The 9,984-nt window shown below is 38.8% G+C and overlaps 1 long non-coding RNA gene across 2 annotated transcripts in view; it reads left to right on the top strand.

Annotated features, from left to right (window-relative positions):
* Window positions 1–1,121: 1,121 nt before the first annotated feature.
* LOC108352563 (uncharacterized) overlaps window positions 1,122–9,984 on the top strand; it is a 51,381-nt gene continuing 42,518 nt past the window's right edge. Inside the window, exon 1 of one of the 2 annotated variants that reach the window (XR_010065193.1) lies at window positions 1,122–1,241. This is a non-coding gene — a long non-coding RNA (uncharacterized LOC108352563). The remainder of the gene's footprint in view (window positions 1,242–9,984) is intronic. The other variant, XR_005502166.2, reaches the window with a different exon arrangement.

The following is a 9,984-nucleotide window of genomic DNA, read 5'->3' as shown; positions in this document are numbered from 1 at the left end:
TTGGGATTTTCATGACCTAGATGCTTTTCTGTAGCTGAGATAGAACCCAAAAAGATGTTCTCATTGCAGGAAGGATTTGAGTCTTAGAAAGACATGCCTAAAATCAACCTTCATTCATAGGTAGACACTAAGCTTGGTTATGGGGTCCCGGACATGGATGGTAGTCATGTAACAGCTTCATTTCCACTTTGGCATTTAGCACTCCTTTACTCACTGTCTACCTGCCTCGCAGATCCAATTCCATACACCTAGCCCTAACAGGATTCATGAAGCGAGAAAGGGAAGCGTCAAAATCTGTTCTCCCCATGCTTGTCTCCTCTTCAGGGTTTTAGGTTCCAAAGATTTCCTTAATAACTTAATTCAAAGACTTGATAATTTTGGTTTTTTGCTTTTCAAATTCAATTTAGAAGTCTCTGAAATACTTCTGGAAACCCTAGAAGTGTCATTCTACCCTAGTCATTTGGCAACAAAGAAAGCTGGACCAGTCTGTCTAGTTGACACATGCACATCCTACACAAAGCTGAACTGAATGACTCCTCCCCCTCTTTATCCCTTTGTGTGTAATGCTTTCAAACTTTCATAACAAAAGCACATTTTCAAGCATTAAGCCACCATATTAACTTCAAACAATGGGCCACTTGGAAGTAAAATGAAAAAAAAAATGCTTTCCAGGGATCCTAATAGATAAATAACTACATAACAGAAGTCTACGATTCTAAGAACAAGGAATCATTGATGACGCTTTCTGGGCATCTCCTGCAAGAACATAGCCTCTGTATTTCCTAATCCTTCCATGATAACACCAGGATCCAATTCAAATCTTGGCTTATTAAGGTCTCTCATAGTTTAGGAAATGTCCCAGTTGAAGTTTAAAGGAAAATAAACTTTCAAAGGTTAAAAACTGTTAGCCTTCCATGAAAACTGGCAAATAGTTGTGCCTTTGAGGTTTCTTAAATTAAGAGACTCAGGCGATTGCATATGAAAATCTGTATTTCTAGTTTCTCTTTGGCAATTCTGAAGGTGAAGGAGCAATGATGAACTTGGCATACCGTACGGCTGGGGTTCTTCAGACAGAGTACGGCATCTCCTTAGTGTTCCGGAATGTGTGACCATTCTGTTATCACTGGCATACATTGTCTTCTTGGTCTCACAGTTATTGACAGGGATGGGGTCAGTAATACGTGCTCCAAATCCATTATGCTGTGAGCTTAGTCCAGGGGCAGCTGTTTGGCCATGTGTAGGTAAGCTCCTTGTGTGAAACGCTCTTGATATTGGGATGCCTCAAGTTTCCTTCTTCTTAGAATGTGCCGTGAATCTGTGACCAATTACTGCCACTCTGTCCTCTCAGTCAAGGGTTATGCTGCTTTCATACAAAGAAATCAAGCAGGTATACTTCTTAGTCTCTATGCTTTATAATTCTGTTCTCTTAGGAGTTTCTTTTTCCTAATTTTTCTATCTTGTATTAAGATTTTTGATCATGGGGTTGGGGATTTAGCTCAGTGGTAGAACGCTTGCCTAGCAAGTCCAAGGCCCTGGGTTCGGTCCCCAGCTCCAAAAAAAAAAAAAAAAAAAAAAAAAAAAAAAAAAAGAAAGAAAGAAAAAGATTTTTGATCATGACAAGTGATACTTAATTTCAAGCAAGTGGACATTTTTAGGTTGGAAGAATAATATCCACGACTTTAAAAAAGTGTTTTGAGAAATAACTCACATACGATAAACTCCTGCATTTGAAGGGTTTTACATTTTAATTTTATTGTATAAGCATGCTTAACATGCAGTCTAACACCTATGTCTTTTTTTTCTTTCATTTTAAATACACAAACACAGAGTTGTAGACTGCAGGTCCAGTATTACACCACAGATCTCTAGAGCTTATTTTCCTTGTTCAAGTGACACTGCAAGTTCATTGGTAAATAATATCTCTCCCCTCCCCCTACCTCAACCTTTAGCCACTACCGTCTTATTAATTAAATTTAAGAATCTGAACATCATGCAGTATTTTTCTTTGGCTGACTTCTTTTGCTTATTATAATATAGGTTCGTTCATGTTGGTGCATCTTAAAGCATTTTCTTTCAAAGTGTGCATTATATGCTCCTTACCACAATGGACTGTAGTCCTTCAGACTGTAAGCTGAAACAATATCTTCTGCCTTTAAATTGCATTGATCCTTGTCAGATGTTTTGTCACAGCTGTGAGAAAATTAATATATTCATTAATCTTTGGATGGACAATGTGGTTATCTCTGTCATAGATATTAGGAACACTTGGAATGAACGTGGGTGTTTTTAATTTCTTAGGAAACTGCCATCTTGTTTTTCATGACAATACTAATTTTTCATTTTCTTTTTGGATATTTTATGTATATTCATTTCAAATGTTTTCCTCTCTTCCATTCCCCCTCTCCCTGCTTCTATGAGGGTGCTCCCCCTTCTACCCACCTCACCACCCTGGCATTCTTCTACACTGGGAAATTGAGCCTTCATAAGACCAAGGGCTTCTCCTATTGATGTTGGACAATGCCATCTTCTGCTACATATGGGGTTGGAGCCAAGTGTCCCTCCATGTATACTCATTGGTTGGTGGTTTTGTCCCTGGGAGCTCTGGGTGGTCTGGTTAGTTGATATTTTCCTCCTTCCTATGGGGTTGCAAACCCCTTCAGCTCCTTCAGTTCTTTCTCCAACTCCTACATTGGGGTCCCCATGCTCAGTCCAATGGTTGGCTGTGAACCTCCGATTCTGTATTTGTCAGGCTCTGGGAGAGCCTCTCAGGAGCCAGCTATATCAGGCTCCTGTCAGCAAGCACTTCTTGGCATCCACAATATTGTCAGTTTGGTGTTTGTATTTGGGATGCATCCCCAGGTGGGGTGGTCTCTGGATGGCCTTTCCTTCAGTCTCTGCTCCACACTTTCCCCCTTTTTTCTTTACACAGGAGCCCTTCTGGATTAAGTTATTGGAGATGAGTGGGTAATCCCATCCACCAACCAGGGGCCTTGCCTAACCTCTGGATATGGTCTCTCTAGGTTCTCCCTCTCCTTTGTTGGTCATTTCAACTAATATCATCCCTGTTGGGTTCTGGGAGCCTCTTGCTTTCCTAGCATCTGGAACATGCTGGTGGCTACCCCCAGTTCCACATCCCCCATTGCTACACACAACTGTTCAAATTCCTGACCCTCTGTATATCATCCCTGACTCCTTCCATACCTGGTCCTGCATGCCCAATCACCCTGTCCATTCTCTCTTCCTCCCAAGTCCCTCATACTCTCTACCTCCCATGAGTATTTTGTTTCGCCTTCTAAGAAGGACTGAAGCATCCATATTTTGGTCATCCTTCTTCTTGAGCTTCTTTGGTCTGTGAATTATATCTTGGGTATTCTGAGCTTTTGGGCAAATATCCACTTATCAGTGAGTGCATATGATGTGTGTTCTTTTGTGATTGGGTTACCTCACTCAGGATGAAATTGTCTAGTTTCATCCATTTGCCTATGAATTTCATGAAGTCATTGTTTTTAATAACTGACTAATACTCCATTGTAAAAATGTACCACATTTTCTGTATCCATTTCTCTGTTGAAGGGCATCTAGGTTCTTTCCAGATTCTGGCTATTAGAAATAAGGCTGCTATGAACATAGTGGAGCATGTGTCTTTGTTGTATGTTGGAGCATCTTTTGAGTATATGCCCAGGAGAGGTATAGCTGGGTCCTCAGGTACTGGAATGTCCAATTTGCTGTGGAACCACCAGAGTGGTTTTACAAGCTTGCAGTCCCACCAGCAATGGAGGAGTGTTCCTCTTTCTACACATCCTCACCAACATCTGCTGTCATCTGAGTTTTTGATTTTAGCCATTCTGAGTGTTGTGAGGCAGAATCTCAAGGTTGTTTTGCATTTCCTTGATGACTAAGAATGTTGAACATTTCATTAGGTTCTTCTCAGTCATTGGAGTTTCCTTTAAGAAGTCTTTGTTCAGCTCTGTATTGTATTTTTTAAATAGGGTTATATGATTCTCGGGAGTCTAACTGGAGTTTTTTGTATGTTGGTTGCCAGTATGTCCTATTGACAGTATCCTTTGCCTTATAGAAGCTTTGCAACTTTATGAGGTCCCATTTATGGATTCTTGATCTTAGAGCATAAGCCATTGGTGTTATGTTCAGGAAAATTTCCCTGTGTTCATGTGTTCAAGGCTTTTCCCCAATTTCTTTTCTGTTAGTTTCAGTGTATCTGGTGGAGATCCCTGATCCATTTGGACTTGAGCTTTGTACAAGGAGACAAGGATAGATCAATGTGCGTTCTTCTACATGCTGAACACCAGTTGAACCAGCACCATTTGTTGAAAATGCTGTCTTTTTTCCACTGAGTGGTTTTAGCTTCTTTGTCTAAGATCAAGTGACCATAGGTATGTGGTTCATTTCTGGGTCTTCAATTCTATTCCATGGATCCACCTGCCTGCCTCTGTACCAATACCATCAAATTTTTATCATGATTTCTCTGTAATACAACTTGAAGTCAGGAATGGTAATTCCTCCAGAAGTTCTTTTATTGTTGAGTATGGTTTTCGCTATCCTGAGGTTTTTGTTATTCCAAATGAATTTGAAAATTGCTCTTTCTAACTCTATGAAGCATTTTGTTGGAATTTTGATGAGGATTGCATTGAATCTGTAGATTGCTTTCAGCAAGATGGCCATTTTTACTATATTACCCTTGCCAATCCATGAGCATGGTAGAGTTTTCCATCTTCTGAGATCTATGACTTCTTTTTCAGTGATGTGAAGTTCTTGTAATACAGATCTTTCACTTGTTTGAATAGACTAACACAAAGGTATTTTATATTATTTGTGACTATTGTGAAGGGGGTCTTTTCCTTAATTTCTTTCTTAGCCTGTTTATTCTTTGAGTAAAGGAAGGCTACTGATTCGTTTGAGTTAATTTTATACCCAGCCATTTGCTGAAGTTGTTCATCAGGCTTAGTAGTTCTGTAGTGGAACTTTTGAGGGAACTTAAGTATACTATCATATCATCTACAAATAGTTATATTTTGACTTCTTTTCTTTCCAATTTGTATACCTTTGACCATTTTTTGTTGTCTAACTTCTCTGGCAAGGACTTGAGTACTATATTGATTATGTAGGGAGAGAGTAAGCAGCCTTTTCTAGTCCCTGATTTTAGTAAGATTGTTTAAAGTTCCTCTCCATTTAGCTTGATGTTGGCTACTGCTTTACTGTATATTGCTTTTACTATCTTTAGGTATGGGCCTTGAATTCCTGATCTTTCCAAGACTTTTACCACGAAGGGGTATTGAATTTTGTCAAATGATTTCTCATCATCTAATGAGATGATCATTTGGTTTCATTTTTCTTTGAGTTGTTTATATAGTGGATCACATTGATGGATTTCCATATATTGAATCATCCCTGCATAAGGAAAATTGATCTGAAGTTCTCTTTCTTTGTAGGGTCTTTGTGTGGTTTAGGTATAAACATAATTGTGGCATCACAGAACAAATTGGGTAGTGTTCCTTCCATTTCTGTTTTGTGGAATAGTATGAAGAGTATGGATATTAGGTCTTCTATGAAGGTCTGATAGAATTCTGAACTAAAATCATCTGGTCCTGCACTTTTTATAGTTAGGATACTTATAATGACTGCTTCTATTTCTTTAGGGGTTATGGGACTGTTTAGATGGCTTATGTGATCTAGATTTAATGTTGGTACCTGGTATCTGTCTAGAAAATTGTCTATTTCATACAGACTTTCTAGTTTTGTTGAGTATAGAGGTTTGTAGTAGTATCTGATGATTTTTAGAATTTCCTCGATTTTTGTTGTTATGTCTTCCTTTTCCTTGTTAATTTTTGTTAATTTGGATACTGTCTATGTGTCCTATAGTAGTCTGGCTATGGGTTTATCTATCTTGCTAATTTTCTCAAAGAACCAGTTCCTAGTTTTCTTGATTCTTTGAATAGTTCCTTTTATTTTGACTTGGTTGATTTCAGCCCTGTTTGATTATTTCCTGCCATCTATTCCTCTTGGGTGTATTTGCTTCTTTGTGTTTTAGAGCTTTCAGGTATGCTGTCAAGCTGGTAGTGTATGCTCTCTCCAGTTTCTCTTTGGAGGCACTCAGAGTTATGAGTTTTCCTCTTAGCACTGCTTTCCTTGTGTCCCATAAATTTGGGTATATTGTACTTGCATTTTTATGAAATTCTAAAAAGTTTTAATTTCTTTATTTCTTTCTTGACAAAGTTATCATTGAGCAGAATGTTGTTCAGCTTCCACAACAATGTTGTTCAGTATGTGGGCTTTCTGTTGTTTTTGTTGTTACTGAAGACCAGCCTTAGTCCATGGTGATCTGATAAAATGTGTGGGATTACTTCAATCTTCTTGTATCTGTTGAGCTGTGTTTTGTGACTGATTATATGGTCAGTTTTTGAGAACGTACCATGAGCTGCTGAGAAGAAGGTAATTCTTTTGATTAGGATGAAATGTTCTATAGATATCTGTTAAATTCATTTTGTTCATAACTTCTGTTAGTTTCACTGTGTCTCTGTTTAGTTTCTGTTTACATCATCTGTCCATTGATGTGAGTGGAATGTTAAAGTCTCCCACTATCAGTGTGTGAGGAGGAATGTATGCTTTGAGCTTTAGTAAGGTTTCTTTTATGAATGTGGGTGCCCTTGCATTGGAACATAGATGATCAGAATTGAGAGTTCATCTTGGTAGATTTTTTCCTTTGCTGAGTATGAAGTGCCCATCCCTAGCTTTTTTGATAACTTTTAGTTGAAAGTCTATTTTATTCCATATTAGAATAGCTACTCTGACTTTTTTCTTGGGACCATATGCTTGAAATTTTTTTTCTAGCCTTTTACTCTGAGATAGTGTTTCTCTTTGTCACTGAGGTGTGTTTCCTGTATGCAACAAAATGCTGGGCCCTTTACATACCCAGTTAGTTAGTCTATGTGTTTTTATTCATGAATTGAGTCCATTGATGTTAAGAGATATTAAGGAATAGTGCTTGCTGCTTTCTGTTATTTTTGTTGTTAGAAGTGGAGTTATGTTTGTATCAGTATCTTCTTAGGTTTTTTTTTTTTGAAAAGTTATTACTTTCTTGCTTTTTTTAGGGTATACTTTCCCTCCTTGTGTTGGAGTTTTCCATCTATTATCCTTTTTAGGAATGGATGTGTGGAAAGATTTTTGTGTAAATTTGGTTTTGTCATGAAATATCTTGATCTCTCCATCTATGTTAATTGAGAGTTTTGCTGGCATTTGTGTTTTCTTAGGATCTGTTTGTCATTTGCCCAAGATCTTACAGCTTTCATAGTCTCTGGTAAGAAGGTTGGTGTACTTCTGATAGGTCTGCCTTCATATGTTGCTTGACCTTTATCCCTTACTGTTTTTTTTTTAACTTTATGATGGCTAATTTTATTGGCTGTTTAACAAGTTTAAATTAACATCTTCATTCTCTTCACTGAAAATTAAAATATCAAAGCATATGTATTCCTTGTTACTTCCATATAATTAAAGTAATAACCCTGGATTAACTATTATAGAAGCAATAAATGACCAACATTTAAGCCAAGAGGCAAGGGAGAGATGAGCAGAAGGTTTAAGCATAACAAAGTGGCTCTGTTTTATATATATATATATATATATATTTTTTAATTTTGTTTAATACTTAATAATAATTCTTTGGTTTCCAGGCAAACATCCCCCTCCCCCCTCCCCTTCCTTATGGGTGTTCCCCTCCCAACCCTCCCCCCATTGAAGCCCTCCCCCCAACAGTCTAGTTCACTGGGGGTTCAGTCTTAGCAGGACCCAGGGCTTCCCCTTCCACTGGTGCTCTTACTAGGATATTCATTGCTACCTATGAGGTCAGAGTCCAGGGTCAGTCCATGTATAGTCTTTAGGTAGTGACTTAGTCCCTGGAAGCTCTGGTTGCTTGGCATTGTTGTACATATGGGGTCTCGAGCCCCTTCAAGCTCTTCCAGTTCTTTCTCTGATTCCTTCAACGGGGGTCCTATTCTCAGTTCAGTGGTTTGCTGCTGGCATTCGCCTCTGTATTTGCTGTATTCTGGCTGTGTCTCTCAGGAGCGATCTACATCCGGCTCCTGTCGGTCTGCACTTCTTTGCTTCATCCATCTTGTCTAATTGGATGGCTGTATATGCATGGGCCACATGTGGGGCAGGCTCTGAATGGGTGTCCCTTCAGTCTCTGTTTTAATCTTTGCCTCTCTCTTCCCTGCCAAGGGTATTCTTGTTCCCCTTTTAAGAAGGAGTGAAGCATTCACATTTTGATCATCCGTCTTGAGTTTCATTTGTTCTAGGCATCTAGGGTAATTCAAGCATTTGGGCTAATAGCCACTTATCAGTGAGTGCATACCATGTATGTCTTTCTGTGATTGGGTTAGCTCACTCAGGATGATATTTTCCAGTTCCAACCATTTGCCTACGAATTTCATAAAGCCGTTGTTTTTGATAGCTGAGTAATATTCCATTCTGTAGATGTACCACATTTTCTGTATCCATTCGTCTGTTGAAGGGCATCTGGGTTCCTTCCAGCTTCTGGCTATTATAAATAAGGCTGCGATGAACATAGTGGAGCACGTGTCTTTTTAATATGTTGGGGCATCTTTTGGGTATATGCCCAAGAGAGGTATAGCTGGATCCTCAGGCAGTTCAATGTCCAATTTTCTGAGGAACCTCCAGACTGATTTCCAGAATGGTTGTACCAGTTTGCAATCCCACCAACAATGGAGGAGTGTTCCTCTTTCTCCACATCCTCGCCAGCATCTGTTGTCCCCTGAGTTTTTGATCTTAGCCATTCTCACTGGTGTGAGGTGAAATCTCAGGGTTGTTTTGATTTGCATTTCCCTTGTGACTAAAGATGTTGAACATTTCTTTAGGTGTTTCTCAGCCATTCGGCATTCCTCAGCTGTGAATTCTTTGTTTAGCTCTGAACCCCATATTTAATAGGGTTATTTGTCTCCCTGCGGTCTAACTTCTTGAGTTCTTTGTATATTTTGGATAAAAGGCCTCTATCTGTTGTAGGATTGGTAAAGATCTTTTCCCAATCTGTTGGTTGCCGTTTTGTCCTAACCACAGTGTCCTTTGCCTTACAGAAGCTTTGCAGTTTTCTGAGATCCCATTTGTCGATTCTTGATCTTAGAGCATAAGCCATTGGTGTTTTGTTCAGGAAATTTTTTCCAGTGCACATGTGTTCCAGATGCTTCCCTAGTTTTTCTTCTATTAGTTTGAGTGTATCAGGTTTGATGTGGAGGTCCTTGATCCACTTGGACTTAAGCTTTGTACAGGGTGATAAGCATGGATCAATCTGCATTCTTCTACATGTTGACCTCCAGTTGAACCAGCACCATTTGCTGAAAATGCTATCTTTTATCCATTGGATGGTTTTGGCTCCTTTGTCAAAAATCAAGTGACCATAGGTGTGTGGGTTCATTTCTGGGTCTTCAATTCTATTCCATTGGTCTATCTGTCTGTCTCTGTACCAATACCATGCAGTTTTTATCACTATTGCTCTGTAATACTGCTTGAGTTCAGGGATAGTGATTCCCCCTGATTCCTTTTATTGTTGAGGATAGTTTTAGCTATCCTGCGTTTTTTGTTATTCCAGATGAATTTGCAAATTGTTCTGTCTAACTCTTTGAGGAATTGGATTGGTATTTTGATGGGGATTGCATTGAATCTGTAGATCGCTTTTGGTAAAATGGCCATTTTTATTATATTAATCCTGCCAATCCATGAGCATGGGAGATCTTTCCATCTTCTGAGGTCTTCTTCAATTTCTTTCTTCAGTGTCTTGAAGTTCTTATTGTACAGATCTTTTACTTGCTTGGTTAAAGTCACACCGAGGTACTTTATATTATTTGGGTCTATTATGAAGGGTGTCCTTTCCCTAATTTCTTTCTCGGCTTGTTTCTCTTTTGTGTAGAAAGGCTACTGATTTATTTGAGTTAATTTTATACCCAGCCACTTTGCTGA

Source organism: Rattus norvegicus, chromosome 3, assembly GCF_036323735.1.
Source record: "Rattus norvegicus strain BN/NHsdMcwi chromosome 3, GRCr8, whole genome shotgun sequence".
NCBI classification, from domain to species: Eukaryota; Metazoa; Chordata; class Mammalia; order Rodentia; family Muridae; genus Rattus; species Rattus norvegicus.
The sequence above is the reverse complement of the archived record's forward strand: the minus strand, read 5'-3'. Positions and strand labels throughout refer to the sequence as shown.